This window comes from Antechinus flavipes, chromosome 2, assembly GCF_016432865.1.
Source record: "Antechinus flavipes isolate AdamAnt ecotype Samford, QLD, Australia chromosome 2, AdamAnt_v2, whole genome shotgun sequence".
NCBI classification, from domain to species: Eukaryota; Metazoa; Chordata; class Mammalia; order Dasyuromorphia; family Dasyuridae; genus Antechinus; species Antechinus flavipes.
In genome coordinates, this window is record NC_067399.1 from 171,373,054 (window position 1) to 171,396,822 (window position 23,769).

General features: G+C 32.2%; 1 protein-coding gene across 5 annotated transcripts in view; it reads right to left on the reverse strand.

Moving 5' to 3' along the window:
* The window catches only part of PLCB4 (phospholipase C beta 4), a 477,498-nt gene that overhangs the window by 437,018 nt on the left and 16,711 nt on the right, over positions 1-23,769 (reverse strand). For all 5 annotated transcript variants that reach the window (XM_051975941.1, XM_051975940.1, XM_051975939.1 and 2 more), the window contains 2 exons: positions 9,443-9,490; positions 9,118-9,173 (listed from right to left, as the gene is read on the reverse strand). The gene's annotated coding sequence lies outside the window, so the exon portion shown is untranslated. The remainder of the gene's footprint in view (positions 1-9,117; positions 9,174-9,442; positions 9,491-23,769) is intronic.

Consider the following 23,769-nt stretch of genomic DNA (forward strand, 5'->3'; position numbering starts at 1 on the left):
AAATGTAATGGAGACAGAAAGGAATACACTTTCTTTTCAGTAGTTCATGGAACCTATACAAAAATTGACCATATATTAGGACATAAAAACCTCAAACTCAAATGCAGTAAGGCAGAAATAGTAAATGCATCCTTTTCAGACCACGATGCAATGAAAATTACATTCAACAAAAAACCAGGGGAAGTAGACCAAAAAATAATTGGAAACTAAATAATCTCATACTAAAGAATGATTGGGTGAAACAGCAAATCATAGACATAATTAATAACTTCACCCAAGAAAACGATAATAATGAGACATCATACCAAAATGTATGGGATGCAGCCAAAGCGGTAATAAGAGGAAATTTCATATCTCTAGAGGCCTATTTGTATAAAATAGAGAAAGAGAAGGTCAATGAATTGGGTTTGCAACTAAAAATGCTAGAAAAGGAACAAATTAAAAACCCCCAGTCAAACACTAAACTTGAAATTCTAAAAATAAAAGGTGAGATCAATAAAATTGAAAGTAAAAAAACTATTGAATTGATTAATAAAACTAAGAGTTGGTTCTATGAAAAAACCAACAAAATAGACAAACCCTTAGTAAATCTGATAAAAAAAAGGAGAGAGGAAAATCAAATTGTTAGTCTTAAAAATGAAAAGGGAGAACTCACCACTAACGAAGAGGAAATTAGAGCAATAATTAGGAGTTACTTTGCCCAACTTTATGCCAATAAATTCGACAACTTAAATGAAATAGAAAAATACCTCCAAAAATATAGCTTGCCCAAACTAACAGAGGAAGAAGTAAATATCCTAAACAGTCCCATCTCAGAAAAAGAAATAGAACAAACTATCAATCAACTCCCTAAGAAAAATTCCCCAGGACCAGATGGATTTACATGTGAATTCTACCAAACATTTAAAGAACAATTAATTCCAATGTTATATAAACTATTTGAAAAAATAGGGATTGAAGGAGTCCTACCAAACTCCTTTTATGACACAGACATGGTACTGATACCTAAACCAGGTAGGCTGAAAACAGAGAAATAAAATTATAGACCAATCTCCCTAATGAATATTGATGCTAAAATCTTAAATAAAATATTAGCAAGAAGATTACAGAAAATCGTCACCAGGATAATACACTATGACCAAGTAGGATTTATACCAGGAATGCAGGGCTGGTTCAATATTATGAAAACTATTAGCATAATTGACTATATCAATAACCAAACAAACAAAAACCATATGATCATCTCAATAGATGCAGAAAAAGCATTTGATAAAATCCAACATCCATTCCTAATAAAAACACTTGAGAGCATAGGAATAAATGGACTTTTCCTTAAAATAGTCAGGAGCATATATTTAAAACCATCAGTAAGCATCATATGCAATGGGGAAAAACTGGAAACTTTCCCAGTAAGATCTGGAGTGAAGCAAGGTTGCCCACTATCACCATTATTATTTAATATCGTATTAGAAACACTAGCCTCGGCAATAAGAGTCGAGAAAGATATTAAAGGAATTAGAGTAGGCAATGAGGAAACCAAACTATCACTCTTTGCAGATGATATGATGGTATACCTAGAGAACCGCAGAGATTCTACTAAAAAGCTATTGGAAATAATTCATAATTTTAGCAAAGTAGCTGGCTACAAAATAAATCCCCATAAATCCTCAGCATTTTTATACATCACCAACAAAACCCAACAGCAAGAGATACAAAGAGAAATTCCATTCAGAATAACTGTTGATACCATAAAATATTTGGGAATCTATCTACCAAAGGAAAGTCAGGAATTATATGAGCAAAATTATAAAAAAGTCTCCACACAAATAAAGTCAGACTTAAATAATTGGAAAAATATTAAGTGCTCTTGGATCGGCTGAGCGAACATAATAAAGATGACAATACTCCCTAAACTAATGTATTTATTTAGTGCTATACCAATCAGACTTCCAAGAAAATATTTTATTGATCTAGAAAAAATAACAACAAAATTCATATGGAACAATAAAAAGTCGAGAATCTCAAGGGAATTAATGAAAAAAAAATCAAATGAAGGTGGCCTAGCTGTACCTGATCTAAAATTATATTATAAAGCAGCAGTCACCAAAACCATTTGGTATTGGCCAAGAAATAGATTAGTGGATCAGTGGAAAAGGCTAGGTTCACAAGACAGAATAGTCAACTATAGCAATCTAGTGTTTGACAAACCCAAAGCCCCTAACTTCTGGGAAAAGAATTCATTATTTGATAAAAACTGCTGGGATAATTGGAAATTAGTATGGCAGAAATTAGGCATGGACCCACACTTAACACCATATACCAAGATAAGATCAAAATGGGTCTATGACCTAGGCATAAAGAACGAGATTATAAATAAATTAGAGGAACATAGAATAGTTTATCTCTCAGACTTGTGGAGGAGAAAGAAATTTGTGACCAAAGATGAACTAGAGACCATTACTGATCACAAAATAGAAAATTTTGATTACATCAAATTAAAAAGCCTTTGTACAAATAAAACTAATGCAAACAAGATTAGAAGGGAAGCAACAAACTGGGAAAACATTTTCACAGTTAAAGGTTCTGATAAAGGCCTCATTTCCAAAATATATAGAGAACTGACTCAAATTTATAAGAAATCAAGCCATTCTCCAATTGATAAATGGTCAAAGGATATGAACAGACAATTTTCAGAGGATGAAATTGAAACTATTACCACTCATATGAAAGAGTGTTCCAAATCATTATTGATCAGAGAAATGCAAGTTAAGACAACTCTGAGATACCACTACACACCTGTCAGATTGGCTAAGATGACAGGAAAAAATAATGATGAATGTTGGAGGGGATGCGGGAAAACTGGGACACTAATGCATTGTTGGTGGAGTTGTGAACGAATCCAACCATTCTGGAGAGCAATCTGGAATTATGCCCAAAAAATTATCAAATTGTGCATACCCTTTGATCCAGCAGTGTTTCTATTGGGCTTATATCCCAAAGAAATACTAAAGAAGGGAAAGGGACCTGTATGTGCCAAAATGTTTGTAGCAGCCCTGTTTGTAGTGGCTAGAAACTGGAAAATGAATGGATGCTCATCAATTGGAGAATGGCTGGGTAAATTGTGGTATATGAATGTTATGGAATATTATTGTTCTGTAAGAAATGACCAGCAGGATGAATACAGAGAGGACTGGCGAGACTTACATGAACTGATGCTAAGTGAAATGAGCAGAACCAGGAGATCATTATACACTTTGACAACGATATTGTATGAGGACATATTTTCATGGAAGTGGATTTCTTTGACAAAGAGACCTGAGTTTCAATTGATAAATGACGGACAAAAGCAGCTACACCCAAAAAAAGAACACTGGGAAATGAATGTGAACTATCTGCATTTTTGTTTTTCTTCCCGGGTTATTTATACCTTCTGAATCCAATTCTCCCTATGCAACAAGAGAACTGTTCAGTTCTGCAAACATATATTGTATCTAGGATATATTGCAACATATCCAACATATAAAGGACTGCTTGCCATCTAGGGGAGGGGGCGGAGGGAGGGAGGGAGGGAAAAAAAAATCGGAACAGAAACGAGTGTCAATATAAAGTAATTATTAAATAAAAATTAAATTAAAAAAAGAAAGAAAAATTCACGGATGAATAAATAAAGGTAAGGTGAAATTTTTTACATAATTCCATAAGTAAAAAAAAACAAATATTCAACATTGCCTCAAACTATTTTTAAAGTGCTATATAGAATCAATATGGTGTTTTTGTCATTGTCATTGTTATTGTTATTCAATCATTTTCAGTCATGTCTGATTCTATAACTCCAATTGGAGTTTTCTTGGCAAAGACAGCAGAGTGATTTGTCATTTCTTCCTCTAAATCATTTTAAAGATGAGGAAACTGAGGTAAATAAGGTTGTGACTGCCATAGGCCACACCACTATAAAGTGTCTAATATCAGATTTGAACTCAGGAAGATGAATTTTCCCAATGCCAGGCCCAGTATTTTATTGCACACCTAGAGGCCTTCAATATGACGCCAATAGGATAAATATCAATTATGTATCTTCATCAGATATATGAAATTAAAATCAACCGATGATTTTTGTTAAAACTTGTAGCTCATTTTCTTATAGAATAGAATTAAATAAAACACTTAAAATGCAATAAAAAAAATCTAGTATGTGTTTGGGGAGTGGAGCATCAATTCCTGAAACAAATTAGAAGTCTTTAGAACTATTACCTATCAAAGATGACATATCCACTTTATTGTTAGGTTTTAAACATCATTGACAAGAGACACAACATTAAATGAAAAAAAAACAAACAAACAATGAGAGCCTAAAAACAAGCACCAGAAGATGACTTTAGGATAGTGAATTTAAAATAGAGTAATTGTCACTGGTTTGGAGTTTGTACAGTTAAAAATCCTTTCTACAAATATAACCACAAGATGAGCTAGAATTCTGTCCACCGAGCTAGATGCATGTCTACTATTCAGCAACTGGTAAAGGTTCTCACTATTGCATTTCAGATGATCCGTGGAAGGTAAAGCATAGATGTATGACAGGATGAAAGCTGTCTTTCAGGCAGCCTAATGTTAAATTTGGGTCTTACCTAGAAATCATTAGGATAGCTTAATCATCATAATTAGCCAGTTTAGGGGATATTTATTTGATGGTGCTAAGGTTATTGCTGCTATTATCTATGAATTCTACCTTTTTCTTCCTGAGGCTATTTAGAAAACTAATTGAAGCACAAAGATTCGATATTTCTACAACTTGATACTTATTGAGATTGTTTTTAATCTTAATATTTTTTTCCTTCAACTTCTGGTATTCCTTCTGCAACTGATTCTTTGTGTCAAAGAAAATTTTCTGAAAAAAATCATCTTGGTGTAGTGCAAAAGGAACCAAAATGTTACCCAGGTAAACTTAGGACACCTTCAGAGGTTCCACAATGTCAAAACTATTTTCATAAAAATATTAAAACATTTTACTTTCTAATAGTAAATATCAACAGATATAACTCACATAAGTAAAAGCTATCTTGGAGATGTTCAATAATTTTTAAGAGTGCAAAAGAGTCTTGAGATAAGCAATTAAAAACAATACTGGGATAGTGAGTCAGACTCAATTTTACTACTAACTTTTGGATGACTTGGGCAAAAGTTTCTTTCCTTCTCTGGTCGTTGGGTTCCTGATTTGCAAAATATGTATTCCAACTTCCAATTCTATAAACTTTGCATAAAAAGCCCTTGTGTTCCTTAAATACCCTGGCGCTGGGTGACAATTAGTTTTTATTTATAAATGGCTAGTCAATGAATAAACTAGTCTGATCTGATCAAGTTTTTCAGGAAGGTAGTCTCTGCAATTGGCCTGAGACTAGATTATCTGGTATCTTGTCAGTATGTTATGAAATTTCCTGTCTTTACTATATCAAAACAAAAATTCCAGAAGAGAAAGCATCTCTTTTGAAATAAAATTTAGCATATAATTAATTTTAATTTTTAAAATGGCATTAGTTTCAAAAAAATTATATTCTTGATATATAACTATTCTTCTATTTGACTTAGGAATCATAGAAACAGAGAACTAGAAGAAAATTTTAAGAATTGCTTATCTTTTCTTATCTTTTCCTTCTTTGGAAACATGGAGACTATCTATAAATTGTACTAGACAGCTATTATGGAAACTATTTTCCAATATTCTCAAAGAAAGTTCCTTAATCTCCTTTAGTAATCTTTTCCCCAAAATCCAATAGAATAAAAGCTTAAGAAATCTTTCCTATAACTAATGAAATTCCTTGCAATTTATGGGTGATTATTGCATGAAAACAATGAAACAAAAGCCAAAGGTCCACTTCTAAGGATGAGTTAATTTTCATTTGTTCTGTGGACCCCTTGTTTGTTGTGATACGGGAGCCACCTGTCAGTGGCTGCTGGAGATCCAACTCAGACCATCAGAATAGATCCTTTTATGTGAGAGGATGATGATGATAATGATGATACAAGGAGACTGAGAGACAGTTGTTGATATCTGACCTCTCTCCTCTTTCCTCTGCCTCCAACTTATTTCATTCCCAGTCCACAACACCTGTGTCAGTAAAGGCTGCTTTGCAATTCCTTCAGATGTTATGATCCACAGCTGTGGGGGCTCTAGAAAGCAACATTACATTTTGTCACCCCAACTTGGGGACTCCAGAAAGCAGGACAATTAGGTTGCTGAATGTGGCCATATTAGCATAAAAGTACTATTGAAAAGTAAAAAAACTTTTAGAATGTGGGTTACTAATTGTGGGTCAGCAATATGATTTTTATAGGCAATAGTATATTTTTATTTTAAATCCCTTAGGCTATAGTCTAAGCTTAATTCCTCTCATTCTTACAGAACAGGGACAGCAGTTCAATCACTTAAATTACCTAAATATTCATTTATCAGATTCAATCTTTATACTATCTCCACAAATTTCTTTACTATTCTGTATTCTATCAAAAAATTATGGTTTGATTCTTAATGATGAACTCATGTTCCTCTGAATCCTCTTCAAAATCAAAATCTACAGGAGTTAGTTCCTTTAAAAAATGTCATGATAGTGGCTCAAACATTTTTGTCCATTTTATAGTGATGATCTTATTGTGAGCAATTTTAATAGGAGAAATTCTTGAGATAATTCTTAAAGAATATTATACCAACTTACGTAATATTCTACTCAGCATAATACTCTCTTTTCTACATCTAACTCTTATGCTGCAATTTCAAATCAATTTAAGTAGAATGTCTATTTCATCTGAAAATCTTCTACAACATTCAAAGTTCAGAATCAGAGTATATGGTTGCATTTTCTATTCTCATTAATGATTTTTTTAAAAGTTGATCTACATATTATATACTTCAATAACAATACTATATGATGACCAATTCTGATGGACCTGGCCATCCTCAGCAACGAGATGAATCAAATCAGTTCCAATGGAGCAGTAATGAACTGAACCAGCTACGCCCAGTGAAAGAACTCTGGGAGATGACTAAGAACCATTACATTGAATTCCCAATCCCTATATTTTTGCCCACCTGCATTTTTGATTTCCTTCACAGACTAATTGTACAATATTTCAGAGTCTGATTCTTTTTATACAGCAAAATAACGGTTTGGTCATGTATATTTACTGTGTACCTAATTTATATTTTAATATATTTAACATCTACTGGTCATCCTGACATCTAGGGGAGAGGGTGAGGGGAAGGAGGGGAAAAATTGGAACAAGAGGTTTGGCAATTGTCAATGCTGTAAAGTTACCCATACATATAACCTGTAAATAAAAGGCTATTTTAAAAAAAGTTGATCTACAATATCTACTCATGAGATATGGTTTTCAAGTTACATGAATATGATTTTGAATGCCATGATTGTCCACAATAACTGAGGCAAGTCCCAGTTTGACATAGTTCATGACTTAAAGAGTTGTCAATAAGGTGAACAGCAACTTAGAAATCTAGAATTTTCAAGTTATCAGGGATATTAGAGATCACCTGACATGACAGAGGAATGGGATAAGTATCTACTAGTATAATAAAATTGAATTAAAAACAAGATGAAAGGTTTTGTTTTTTCTCAACTCCCAAAATATGACCAAAGTCCAACTTACAACTGAGAGGTAAAATAGATCAACAATATAAATCAAGATTAGTACAAGAGAAAGATCATAGCCAACAAAAAAGGCATAAATCACATAAACTATAAGGTTATAAATTAGAGTTGCAATTCCACAGCATGACAATGAAACATGGAACTTATAGAGTAAGAGTAAGAAAATGCATTTTTTTTGTCTTCCTAGTCACTTACTATGAATTTATATAACTTAGCATTTAACAGTACATCTAATAATAGGGTGGTTCATGGATGAGTAGCTTATCTCTTTAACTTTCAAGAACATTATTTTCCTACTGAAGTCAAAAGAGAAAATGGACTAATATCTTTGGGAAACCCTACCAAATCTATACTATTTGTAACCACCTTATATGATGTTATATGGGAGTCTTATTGTTTCATAGCTAGCTTCCCTAAAATTATTATGTTTAGGACCCCAAGTTGATTCATTTTGAATCAACAATTTTTTTAACTACTATGTTCAAAAACTGAACTTGGAGCTACTTATACTTGGAGTTTATAAAATAAAAACAAAAACAAAACCTAAACAATCCCTGCCCTCAAGGACCTCATATATGAAGAATAAAACATGTGTAACTGAATACAAATCATATACAAAACAACACAAAACAAATTCAAGAGCCACAAAATGCTAAATACTTCAAAGATCAGGAGAGCTGGCATTCAAACTATGCTTTGAAAGAAACCCTATCTTCTTCCTTAAAGCAGCATAGCTGGAGTATATCAATTTACTATATATACATATATATATATATATATGTATATATATATATATATATATATATATATATATATATACATATATATATTATATATATGAGAGGCCCTGGATGAAAATAAGCAAAACACACATACACAGTCATAGAGATATATTCAATTTACAAAATTTGGGCATCACTGACTTAGAAAATTCATGACTTTAAGTGAATGATTAAAGGAATGTAAAAGGCTTTTCTATAAACTTAAAAAGATCAACATGGGAATTAGAACTGATCAACTAAATCACTACTGTCTTGGGAAAAAATTGCTCAAAACATTATCATCTTTGCTAGATGAATTTTTTCTAACTGGAAAGATATTATAGACATTTGAAGAAGAAAAAATGATCCTGTCGTTAAACTAATGATATGATGCTAGGTAGACATTTACATTAGATTTGCTTCATGAATTGGTGGCTGACATTACATATTATTTCCAAGTTGTCATTAATCTTAAAAAATCTGACAAAACACAGAAAGGGAATTTAGACAGTTGAATTCTATGTTTTTATTCTCTTCACTTTTACATTTCACTATATACTTTTATACAATACATGTTTATACAATAGCATGCTTTCCAATATTAAAATTATATTAGATTTAATATTGTTTTGCTTTATTTATAAAGATTTTAAAAAAATGAAAACCATTAATGCAGAAAATAGAGCAGATATACATACCTATCTTTCAAAAAATGATTTCAGAATTTATCATCGTGTAAAAACTCTGTCTTTCCCTGAAAATGCAAGGAAAAATATGTAATCATTTTGTTGCTTTTGTTCTTCATTCTTGAAGAGGATCATGATATCAGGAAGATGATGCCATGACTTGCAGTAAATTAGTTTTAAGTAAGGAAAGACTATGCAAAGTTATCTGCCTTACTTTCTCCTCCAGAAACACCTGGGCCCAGTAGAAACATATGGATCAAGAGAACTGAAGATGGACTCAGATGCAATAAAAAATAAAAGCTACTAGGCAAAAAACAGGGCATAAATATATACCTACCTCAAAACCTGATTTCAGGATTTCTCATCATGTAAAAACTGCCTTTCCCTAAAAATGCAAGAAAGAATATTATGTAATTGAAGAAAGTAAAAGAAATCAACTATTTTTATACCTGTAGAAAAGAAACATTCTCTCTGATTACATGAATTCATATGATTTTGATATCATGGATCATGTAAAACCTGAAAAAAATTAAGGCTCAAATAGTTTGCATATCTACATCATAGCATTTTTAAAGTATTTTTTATTATCGTCTCACAAATCTCAATTATGTGATCTTATAATAATCATTACTTCAATGGCCTGTGATTTCATCCTCAAGAGTACTCCTTCCAACAGTCATATTGCAATTCAGCGATCTCTTCCCATTCTTGTACACACCATCCTATAAATCCTTCATTTAGAGGTCTTCATTTATCCTGGGGGGAAAAAGGAGTCTCAGAGTGTTGGAATCCTTACTAACTGCTAACTAATTAGAGTTGATCTAATCTTACAAGAAGATGTTTTGGGCAGAACCTGAAACAAGGTACTAAGTAGAACTAATTAAGACAAGGCTTGTGTTCACACCTTTACTCATTGGAGTTCAATGAGTTCACACCTCCCTTGAAGCTTTGGGCCAGAGAGCACTATGGGAGAAAACCCATAATCCCTCTCTCTGGAAGGAGCATAAATAGGCCAATGGGCCAGTCGAAGAAGTTCTTCAGAGGAAGAAGCTACAAGTCGAGATTTCATCGGAATGACATTGAAGAGTGGAGCTGGCTGGAGGCTGAAGAAAGCAGAGGCAGAGGCTGAAGGACCAGACCTTTGAATTTGGCGACATTCGGAGAGAGCTCTTGGAACCAAGCAGAGAGATAGGCCTCTAAGCTAACCAGGCTATATTGGAGATAATAAAAGATCTGAACTTTTATCACCTGGCTGTGTCTTGAGAAGAAAAAGCTCACCACATTTTGACGCCCGAACAGGGACCGATTCAGATCCATCTGAACTAGATCACAACATTTTGGCGCCTGATCACCTGGCTGCATTTGGGAAGAAGATCACCCCATCAGAGGGACATGAAAACTACTATCTGAAGGACTGTCATATCAAGGTGAGGTTAATTTTTTTTTTATCCTCATAGGGCCAAACAAGGCATGAGCTAAAGTTTCAAGAAAACAAATTTAAGTCTTATGTCAGCAAGTTTTTCCTGATTATTAGAGTTATATAAAAGTAGAATGAGCTACCCGAAAAGTTGGTGGGAACCTCTTCCTTGAAGATTTTCAGAAACTGACTCAGGGTTTCTTGTACTTTATGTATTTGTGACCCCTCTTTGCTCAAGAAATTTTTACATGATCTTGGACATATAAGGTATATAAAATAGATACGCAAATCAAACATTTACTAATAATAAATCATAATTTTGTGACTTCTATATTCAGTTATGAGACCTTGTAGGGCATTGTGAACCACTGTTTAAGAAGTTGGAGGCTAGATGATCCTGAATATATTGGATATATGCATTGGAAGATTCCTCCTTTAATATATAGGTGGATCTAGATGACTAATGAAGTTTCTTTCTAATCTCTGTCTATCTAAAGTGTTGTCCAAATTATATGTACTTGAGTTTTCTATCCAATGACATATTACTATCCAAACAAAGCATATTCTTCATTGGCTTGTTTTATTTTTTTTAATCCTTGTGTGATAAAACAAATTCATTTGGGCAATTATAGATTTCATTTAGAAAAGTAAATAATGTTCGGAAAACATTATAATATCTTTACAAAGATGACAAAAGATGAAAACACTTTATGTGGGAAGTTCCATGGGAAGATAATGGACATTTAATAGACTGTTGGTGATTCTGTGAATTTGACTAAATATTCTGTAATTTGGAATTATGCAATTGATATGTTGTCATCTGCAATAAATATAGCTGGCAGATTTTACTTCCTACCCAATGTTTCTCTTTCATGACAATGGTAAACACTTTTATGAGCAAATTGCTCCCTATTTTATAGCTTATCAAGGATTTGGCAATAATTGTTATTTTTATTTTTACAAATGAAAATATTGACTGAGAGAGTTGTTAATATCTCTTTATGATCTGAAATAGAAAGCTACTAGTTTTTACACTTGATCATTTTAACTTTTCTGGCACACATTTCCCCCACAACTACTGCCTCTCCTTTCATGCTACCACTCTTCCAATACCCAGACCACTCCCTAACCTGTCAAAATCACATCAGCTAGGGAATATACTAGGAATTTTGGATGATTCCCAAAAGCCTCCAGAAAATTATAACTGCTCACTCTCACAACAGTAGGAGGTGGGAAAGAACCTTCACAGAAGGGCAATACTTGTGTCTGTCTCCCATTTTCAGCCCCAGAGAATGCTCATCTCATTTTTAATAATTCGTCCTATAATACTGACTACTGTTCATCCTTTCCTCTTCTCATTAGGGTGGGGAGAGGGCAACTCTTAACTCTTGGACTGCCTGAAAGAGAAAATTTACTAAACTAAATGAAATTCAAAAGATTGAGATTTAAATCCCTTTCTTTCCTGGAGCCTCAGTGTTCTTAATTCTAAAATGAAGATCTCTAAGGACCCTTCTAGTCCTAAATCTGGGATCTCAACATAATTGGCAAGGATCATTATCAAGGGAACTTCCAATTGTGCCATACTGTTGCCACACTTCATGGGAGACACTGGCAAGTAGTTAGGACCTACTCCAATATACATATAGAAAAAGCTCTTCTTTTTTGAAGCTCTGGGGCACTAAGGAGTCCCAAAAAATTGACCCCATACTTAACCTTTTAATTTTCATCTAATGGACCACACATAGTTCCATAATAATTGCTTCCTCTCCCTCCATGATGCTACTCTTATGAGATTCAGGCCAGTCTTCAAAAAGTGATGGCTATTGGAGCTATGAGACTATGTATGGCCTCTTCAGTGATAGTTAAAGCAGCTAAGTGTAGGGTTGAGTGTGGCAACTCTTAGTGCCAAATGATTTTCTGTGGAGTCCCTTTCATATGTATATGTGCATTTCTTATATAGATAGATAGATAAGTGTATGTACACACATATAGAATATATGTATGTGTAATATATCCATATATGCGTTATATTTATATATGTGTATGAACATAAATTACATCTACATATGTATATATATATATATAATATACTCTATATGCATACTCTTTTATTCCTCTCTCACACACAGATACACTCAAACACAAGCTGAAAAATTCCCATTACTTACACTTCTCTTGCATCCATCTGTGTGGGCAAGATACACAGAGAAAATTTCCCTATGAAAGGTGCAATAACACATTGATCAAAGCAATTCAAGAATACAATTTACTAAGGTTTTGAGGAATAGTGACTTATGTTGCTGAAGGGAGTATGAAATAATAAAATAATAGATATATGAAGATTGAAGAATAGAAAGAAAAGAAAAAAATGTGATATTTAATTTTAGATAATTACAACTATTAAAATGATTGATTTTATATATATATATATATATATATATATATATATATATATATATAATATATATATATCCATATCAGCAGTTTAGTTTTGTATGCAGTTATAAATAGAGTGCAGTCAAACAATAAAAATGGCTAGTGAATAGAATACATAATTGCAATCCTGATTTTGTAACTAATAGGTTCTTTAATTATCTTCTAGAAAATCATTTTAAACTCTCATAATTTTGATTTCATCAATGTGCATTATGGATAAAGATATATAGATTAGAATGGCAAAATTTTCCAAAATGGTATAAAATAGATATATTACAGAGTTCCCTATGCAAAACTGAAAATGAAGTGCAAAGAAGGAGCCAATAAAACATATACTATTTCCCCTTGCAGTTATTTGGATGTCTCCTTTCAAAATACACAGAATCCTTCCTACACATTGATTAACTGAATAATGTTCCTTGGATAAAACCACATCTAGATCTTTCCCAATCCAGTTCTAAGCAGTCAGAGTGATTAGAAAGTAGACTATTGCCCACTATATGATTTTAAAATAGTAAAGTTATGAATTTGATATGGAGCAAAATCTGATCATTAGCAACAGTATGGGTTTAAAAGTTTACTACTAGTGGTAAAATGAGAAAATGTTTATCTACTTGGCATAAAAGTTGAAATTCACATGTCTAGTTTAATAAAAATTTCCAATATGGAAATCTATGACCTCACTTCCAATTCAGAGCCAATTATCAGATATAACATGTGTATTGAATGCTTTGTTGTTTGTTTGTTTGTTTTCTTTTCTGATTTATCTAGCTTCCCACAAAAAAAGAAAAGGGAGAATTGCATATATGGAAAATCCACAGCAAGAAGAAAGCAGAACTATATGACTAATATAACTCAAAACCCACATTGACAGTTAAATAATATACCATGATATGTTTAAAAGCTGATTGTTATAAATAAATGTTGAGTTAGTATAGAGCAAAGTGGTAGCAAGAGGAAAAAATAAATTTATTATTTTCATTGTGCTATTTCTACTAGTCATTAGAACTAGTTGACTAATCATTAGGAAAGAACCACATGGATAATGAATTCCATGCAGTCATTTAGCTAACTTTTACCAACACATGCTAAGTAGTAGGAAGGAACATCAAGAGGTCATATGAGGCTAAGGTTCGACTTTCACAATAGCATTAAAAGAGACACACAAAATAAACCATCTTCATAGTCTGGAATTTGGCTTATTGAGCCTGCCAGACACCACTACTGTAATCCTGGCCCTGGATATAAAATAAAACATTGGATTTATTTCTTTACACTAGGGAAATCCTGTGTATAAAGAAATGGCCACAGACTACTTTGCAACTGAGCCAGGAATGTAGGCAAGTGTGTATTATTACCTTTGCATGTAATACACAGATAGATGGTACATGGCAGTAAACCCAGTCCCAGATTGGTAGAATGATGATTAGAGAGCAAAGATATTGTTATGTATTTTGCTTTTTAAAGTTTTCTTGACCTAAGATATTAGGTAAGTTTCCTTTCCAATAAAGAAACAATGCCAAATGTTGGAAAGGAAATTTGCCTGATTTAATGGGCAAAAACATAAAACCTGGAAAAGGGAGTATTATGGGAAAATGCAGAGCAATATAACCATTTGAGGCAAGTTTCCAAATTTTTGCTTGAAGGGAACCAGGGTCAGAGAATAGGATTTCTGCTGGTAGTGATTATAAACATACTGCCCGATGCATGCCAGAGCTAATTAGAACAATCATAAATGGAATTTGGGTCTTTTCACTTAAAAACGTCAGAAGTCCATCACATGGGTTGTATAAATTTCCATCAATTTTCGAATGTATTAAGACCTTCTTCCTCCCATCTCTATCCATTTCTATATTTATCACCTGAGAGAGTGTGCCATATTAGATAAAAAATTAGGCTTAAGGTAAGGAAATTCTCTGTCAAAATCATATTACTACTGGGTAGCTAGATAACCCTGGACAAATCATTTACCTCTGGTTGTCTTCTGAAGTTCCAGAGAACTTATTTATAACTTGAGATAACTAGAAGAAGGAGTTGCCACATAGGAATTCCCTATACTGAGGAAATCAGATGGTCAACATATTTCAACTATTTAAGGCCAATAGCCACAAAGTTTGAAATATTCTTCATAAAGAAGCAAACTATTTAATATGCCAATATATATATTAATCAGTCAAGGAAGAATCTAGGAATGAAGTTACCAGACTGAAGCTGAGAATTGTAGGATTTAGATCTAAACATCACCTTATGTATAATTTAGTCCAAGCCCCTCATTTTATAAACAAGAAAACTGGGGCCCATATAAGTAAAATCATTTATCCAAGTAGCAAAGCTAGGAACCAAATATTCTGACTTTGAATCCAATACTCTTGCACACTGATAATTGCAATGATCTTTAAAAAATACCACAAATTTGTACTTTTTCCTTCCTACCTATCCAGGGCCATTGGGACTGCTATTAAAAAAAAAAATCAAACAGGACACTGCTTGCAAGTGCAACAATATCTTTTATGTATAAATTAGCCTAATACCTACTTATTGTCACTGTCAACAGTCAGTGACCTTTAGTCAATATGCCTAATGAACCCATTCAGACAAAATGATTAAGAATGTAGTTCATATCACTTCATCTTAAGAAAAACATAATAAAGCTAGATAAAACACACATTATGACCATCTAAATTATAAAGAATATGGAGAACTTAACATTTTAAAATACACTGAAGTTTACAAACAATTGAAGTTTAAGATAACTGAAGTTTACAAAATCATAAGTATAAAAGTTAACTATAATTCCAGAATTAACAAAACAACTTATTGATATCTTTTTCCTCAACAAATTAGAGGTAGATTTAATGGAATCATTACTTCACTCAGTGGGTAATACATTTATAGAACCATTATCTACAATAATTTATCGGTATTTATAATTTTATTGAAAAAATGGTTATAATAGGTATAGTGGTATGGATTTGAAAATAATGGAGATCAAGATGAGTTTAGATAAATTCATGGATGACATCCTCACAATAAATTAATAATTGGAATGAAAGATGATAAAGCCAGACTTTTAAAGAAATACCATGTAAAGTTATTATCTTTCCTATAAATTGTCCATTGGACCCAAGTGTTCTTTAAAAATCAATATTTATGCCCCTCCACCCCCAAATAGAAGCAGAATAGCATTTGTTTGTAAGCACAGTTACCACCTTGCATCAATAAGGTGGTTAGGTGTTATAATGGATAAAGTATTGGGTCTGAAATCAGGAAGACTTACTTAGTACTTACTAGCCGTGTGACTCTGAGCAAGTTACTCAGTATATATAAATCTGCCTCAGTTTTTCAACCGAAAAGTGGGGATAACAATAGCATCTACCTTTCAGGGTTGTTATGAGGATCAAATGAGATAAAATTTGTAAAGCACTTTAGTACAGTACCTGGCATATCATAAGTGCTATATAAATGCAAGCTATTATTATCAGTTATTATTATCTTGCCTAATATCTCTAATGTCATATGTATTGCAGAATTTCACATTGGTAAACCTTTCTAGTATATTCCCCTCTCTAAATCTACAGATATAAAGGATCAAAAGGATAGGAATAGTGCCTAAACCTATTATTTCATCATAAAAGGAATTTACAGTAAAACAATTCCCTCTTATCAATGCAGATACACATTTTCTCTACAATGTAAGTTGTTATTCAGTCATTTCAGTTAGATTCTTCATGATCTCACTTGGGGTTTTCTTGGCAAAGACATAAAATGGTTTGCCATTTCCTTCTCCAACATTTTAGAGATGAAGAAATTGAGGCAGTTTCTTAACAGGCAAAGAGTTAAGTGACTTTTCCAGTCACACAAGTAGCAAGTGTCTGAAACTAGATTTGAACTCAAGAAGATGAATCCTCTGGACTCTTGTCCCAATGTTATATCCATTGTGACTTTTACCTATATAGTCTTAGAGAAACTGCCTATAGGCCTGAGTGGTTAAGTGACTTGTCCAGGTCAAATAGTATGTGTCACAGGGCTAGACTTTAACTCAAGTCGTCCTCACTTTGAAGCTAACTTTGCTACGCTATTTCAGAGATGACTTAAACAAAATTCTATACAACTTTATGCCACAAGAGAAACGTCAATGTAATACTGGGTAATCTGATGTCCTTCTTCAATACTCTGATGGATCTATAATGTCATTAATAGGCTTCCTCTCTCTAGTGGTACAATCTAGAAATAATGCAGAATAAAAACTATAGTCCTAGGTTGAATTCATCCATCTAATGGTGGATAAAAAAATACCTTGTATAGATCATCTTATCCAGTTTTTTAGCCTCTCTATATGATATAAGTATTTCTTTCCTTCACATTTGGATAAAATTAAGAACCAGTCTCTTGATTACTCAACAATAAACTTTCAACTAGAACCCAGAGTTTTCTAGTGTGCCATCAGTCCCAATACAAAATGGTATCATTTTATTATATTTTCATTTTTCATTTTTTTATTTTAATTTTTAGAAATATGCTCAGGGTCAAATGTTAAATGTAGATGCATTGATATAATTTTTAAAAGTAGATGCATTTAAACTGAGGTAGAAAAATCCAAAGGGGGAAAAATGAGGAGAAACAAAATACAGATTGTGAATACTGTTTATTTACACTTTGCAAAGAATAAATAATACCTTTTTGAAGTTGATGAAAACCTAGTAAAAATATTTACCCAGTAAACATCTTAATAAAATAAACTGTTATGATTATAGGGAAATCTATTTTAACAACTTCATACATACCCACGAGAGGCAATAGACTCTCCACCCCCGGAACATTTGGTAATTTTTACACACAATATGTACACAGTCTGGGATGTACCAAAGCATAAAATGAGGACTTAACACTAGCATATTAACTATAAACACTAGATTCTTTGTTCTGTAGGTTTAGATTAAGCTTCTGCAATAATTTTGTTGTTTTTGTTGCTGATCAGGGTCAAATGTCAAAGGATCACTTCTGACTTCTAGAGTTGTCATTTAAATCAGAAGTTTTTAATATTAATATTTGCAAGGGCTTCAAAATCTATTCTGCTTATTTTTTGACACTGAAGATCCTTGTAGATAGGGATTTTACATTTAGGTATATTTCTCATTCAGTTTTCCCTATTTAATTAATTGTGTTTTTAAAATATATCTGTCAGTAGATCTTCTTGGATAAGATATACAATTACTGAACCAATTTTAACAGCCTGTTTAAATAATGCCTTAACTTTGTATTAAAACTTGGCAGCAAACACATTCATTGATATCTAACACTTTTAAAGAAGTTAGGAAAAAAGTTAATGTGCAGCTATACTTACCTATTTTCTGTTCCAAATACATCTCTATGCCTTAACAATGACTGTCTCCCAAGGACAGATTGCTCTTTTTTCTAACCTCCAAACTGTCCCTCAGGTGGTATTTTGATATCGGAAATTGTACTGGGTTTTGATGGAGTTATTTAACACTTAGTACAATATCTAGCATTCAGTAGGTGTTTAATGTGTGTGTGCATGTGTGTGTGTGTGTGTGTGTGTGTGTGTAGTAGTAGTAGTAGTAGTAGTAGTAGTAGTAGTAGTAGTAGTAGTAGTAGTAGTAGTAGTAGCTGTTACAGTACTGCAAGTACTGCAAGTTCATTAAGGACAGTGAATATTTTTCCTTTTTCTTTGACTCCTCAGGATTTAATTCAGTGTCTTGAGCATAATAAATACTTGATGTGTTTTGTTGATTGAATGATTACTTGAGAATTACATAGTTGCAGTTACAGATAATTAGACTAATAATAATACTCCAAACCTTTTCTTCTTCAAAGGTATTTTTCAACTTGATCAATTTTCATAAGAGGCTAAGATAGTGAAATGTTAGTTAAAGCTCAGTTTCATAAAGAAACTGAGTTGAAGGGCTTTACTAAAGCATCAGAAACACATGGACTCTGGGTCCGGCACTGCTGCTCTCTAGTTTTATGATCTTAAGCAAATCTATCAATCTCTCTGGTCCTCAACTTCTTATTCTGTCAAATGAAGGTGATGGACAAGACGTTGGACTGCTAAATCAAAAAAACTCAGCATTTGCAGAACATTCTCCGAAATTTAGTCTCTGGGAAAATTTTTGCCAGTCATTTCTGTACTTACCTATACAAGAAAGTTCTGATTATGTTGAAAATAAATATATCTTTCCACAAAACAATTATCACAAAAAAGGGATATATGTTTAGTTCTGCATGTAAGGAAAAGAAATACTATATGGACACATTAGTGGTATTAGAATGAATCATTTCTAGCCTCAAAAAGATGACTGTCAAATTTCTGAGGATTTGTAAAAAAAAGAAAAATCTATGTACTTTTAAGAAATTATATTCACTCAAAATCCTTTTTCATGCAGTCAGCACTATATTCTGAAAACAGATTTACTTTTTTTATTATATAGTAAATGTGCTGAATTGTTAAATCCCTAAGTTTCACACTAGATCTTATCTTCTGGCCATAAACAAATACTGGAACTAAATTTCAGGAAGTTTCTTAGGTAGAAACAACTGTACGTTTTATGAAACAGTTTTAAAAAAAGATAACATTGTGTCCTATTTTTAATAATAATAATAATAATATGTTTTAATATATAAATAAGCTTTCAAATTTTGCTCTACTTAGTCTCACTGTTCTTAAAAGCCTTGAGTAATTTAGATGCTTTTCCATTCTATAGTACTTTTTCTTGAACTTCAACTTCTTGTGTTCATATAGAATACACCCATATTGAGGCTCTGATCTTACTCTTCCAAAAATTCTTTGAAAGAAATTTTTTTTAAAAACCAGCAGATGTGCTCACTAGGCCCATTGTTTGGTTTATATCTACAAAATTGTGCATTTTATCTGAATTGATTAGTTTGATTTCACCTTGGCTCTTCCATGAGTGATCAACTGTTTAATTTAACTTAGCTTATTAGTAAATGATCACTGTTTGGTCATTGCAGTGGCAGAAAATTAAGAACACAATATCCTTTATTACGACTATCTCCAGAATACTGAGCATACCATATTTGAGGCAAACATCAGTGTCTCCACCTCTCTCTTTTTTTTCCCTGAGGCAATTGGGGTTAAGTGACATGCCCAGGGTCACACAGCTATCTTGATCTCATCTTGAGTCCCATTCAATTCAACAAATATTTATTGAGCACTTATTATGAGTTCAACTTAGGAGATACAAAATAGGCACGAAACATATCTATTATGCAAAGTATATAAGTTACAACTTATGTGTGTCCATTTTAACTGCATACTAATATAATTTGAAAATACAAAGCTAAAATATTGTTTAATACCTTATAAAATAAGAAAAGTAGTGTGAGAGGCAGAGTCTCACATTGAATGCGACTTAAAATCAAAGACCCATGGTTAAATTATTCTCAGTGTTTTTACTCTAAAAAGTTTGATTTTTTTATTGATTAATTATTTTTATTTATATTTAGGAAATTTAGTTCTAGTATTTGTTATGGCCAGAACATAAGAATCCAGTGTGAAACTTATGGATTTAACAATTCAGCACATTTACTATATAATAATCAATAAAATTAAAAAGTAATCTAGATTCACGCTAAAAAACTAAAAATTGAATAACAACTCTAATCTGCATCATTATCAAAAAACTTCCTCACAAAGAATTCTTGGTATCAATAAAATCATACACATGAACCCTCAAAGTCACAAAAAATATGCAAAGGTTCTTTTCATACAATATTCAAGGATCAGGAATAGGGTCTGTTGAACTGTGATTTCAATTATATATATAATATATATATATATATATATATATATATATATATATATATATATATATATATATATATATATATATATATATATATATATATATATATATATATATATATATATATATATATATATCCCAAATGAGAAAACCATCTATCAATGCATGTGTGTTCCTACAATTTAGAATAAAGAACTAAGAGGTCTAGTAAATAAATAAATACTTATTAAGTGGCTGTTATGTGCCAGGCACTGTGATAAGCACTAATGACACAAAAATGAGGCAAAAGATAGCCCCTCTCTTCAAGAAGCTTATGATCTAATGGATATATCTAATAGATACTAATCTTACAATCTAAGGGCTTTGCTAAGGGTCACATAGCCAATGTATATGCAAGCCAGTATATGAAACCTAATCTTCCTGGTACCATGGCCAATGTTTTATCCATTATACTACTGTGCTTCTCTTACATATAATAGTTAAGCAAGCAGTCAAATAAATAAAAATAATTATCAATGAGTAGAAATAACCTACTGAATATTTTAGTGAAGCAATATGTTGAGGAATGGAGAAAGGAGAACTAATAAGTAGGACCTTTATCTCTGAAACATACTCTTTTCAAACTAATGAATTTAACTAAACTTTCATAAGTACAACACAGATTTCTTTCATGTCTGCCTTATCTAATTCTTAATAGGTGAAATAAAATTGGTCTGGAATTTTACACTGGTTATGGATTTTTTCCTATTATCTTTGTATTCTATTCAGATCTATAAGATAAACATTTTATAAACTCCATTAATAAGCAAAAGAAGTCTCCTGTATTCAAATAAGGAAATTAACATTGGTTTAAACTTTGTTTGATGTGTGGTTAACCAGGAATAACAAGTTCATTATTGGCTCAGTCCATTTCAGCTGTGGTTTGATCAGACAATTCTGATAAATTGAGAAGAAAAGAAAAAGAACATTACAATTCCTTCCAGAATCACATGAAATGTAACAGTAAGATTTAACTTTGTCATTAATGTGTTAAAAAAAATTCAAAACTTGGAGATTTAGTGTAGAAAAAAATTCAAACATGATGATAAAAATAATACTTTGTAAGTAATGTTTTCACTTCATATTATAGACAAAAATTCAGAATATACTATCGATTTCTGAAAAGGTCAATTTTTAAATAAATATATATATAATTTATATATATGTACATATATTATATATAATTTGTGTAAGTTATATATATAACATATATATATATATATAATTTATATAAATTAATTAAAGTCATATTATGTAAAAGAGTATACCAGTACAGTTTAACAATCACCCTTCTGGAAAGAAAAGAAAAGAAAAACTTTAAAAACTTTAATTAATTTGCATTATTATTTTTTTCATCACCTTCTTTAGAGACAATCAGAAAAAAAAAAAAAACAATAAATCAAGCCCTGATTTGTAGTCGTTGCGTTTTGTTTTGTTTTGCTTTTCTCAGTGTAAACATTCACACTGAAAATTTAATAATCAGCTGAGCTGGGAGAAGCCAGCTCCAAAAGACACTGAATTTATATGACATAAAGGTATTGAATTCTAGTGTGTTCGTGTATCTTAAAAAAAAAAGTCATTATTATTTTTAAATTTTATGATTCTAGCATATAGCAATAGATTTTAAAAACATGCCATGTTTTGCAAATATATGCAACAGAATAACAATGGATACTTGTTTATAGGGCTTTGACATTTGAAAAATGTTTTCATCACAAGCCTATAAGATATATAGCATAAATAGTCTATTACTCATTTTACAGATAAGGAGACTACAGGGCCTAGCTCAGTATTCAAGTGAGTCCAGATTCAAACTCAGGTTTCCAGATTCCAAGTCTAGGTTCAGTAGATCTCTTGTTTATTTTGCCAGCTATCAGACATTGTAAGTCTTCCTTCACCCCCTTACCCTATTTGTTTTACAGCCTCAATTACAGGGGTCCTCAAACTATGGCCTGCAGGCCAGATGTGGCAGCTTACGACGATTATCCCCCTCATCCAGGGCCATGAAGTTTCTTTATTTAAAGGCCCACAAGACAAAGTTTTTGTTTTTACTATAGTCCGGCCCTCCAACAGTCTGAGGGGACAGTGAACTGGCCCCCTATTTAAAAAGTTTGAGGACCCCTGAATGGACCTTCTTTTCTGTGGAAACAAAAAGGACAGACCTCTCTGTTAGGGCAGAGTTACAAGAGATAGCTCACCTGAAAAAGATCTTCTCCTATTAATAGCTTTGAGGAACAAGTTTGTCCAATCAAAAGATATCACCTCCTGGATACCATTCCTACCCTGAAAGCCCTCAGCAATAAAATCTGTCCAATCTGGAAATGCCCAGTACTCAATTAACCCCCAGACTAATTATGACCTATAAAAGCTTTGTTCTTTTGTTTCTTAGGAGAGTCTCCCTCTTCTGTATAAATAGATTTGCCTTGCTAGAAAACCAAGAATCCCCTTGTTGGTTCCTAAATTTCTGGTTCTGGGTTTTAGGTCATATTTATTCCAGCACTGACAATTTTACCCAAAGATATGTGGAGGGAGGAAATTATTTTTTAAATCAAAAACTTGCACAAGTGATATAGCTATTTAAACTAATTTTCTGATGAAACAAATTAATTTTCTGGAGAAAAATCAACAGATTAATTTTCTACATAGAGTTCGAAATGTTAATGCATTCTGCTTTTATCAACACAAAAATTATTTTGATATTTTGTTGTCATTATTGTATAGCCATATAAGACTAAAATTTTGTAGAATAATATTCACTGTATTGCTTCTCCTCCAATAAACACTAGAACACATGAAATTTTAAAAGCTCACCATTCTGCTTTATAAAACAATTACATATCAGTTTATTTTCAAGATATGTAAACTGTGACCACAAAAGCACTGACTGGCAATATATTTCCTCGCTGATTCCTTCATTTATATAGATCACAAACTCATCTATAAAATGGAGAGGGGGATGGTGACTGCTAAATACATATTTATTTCGCT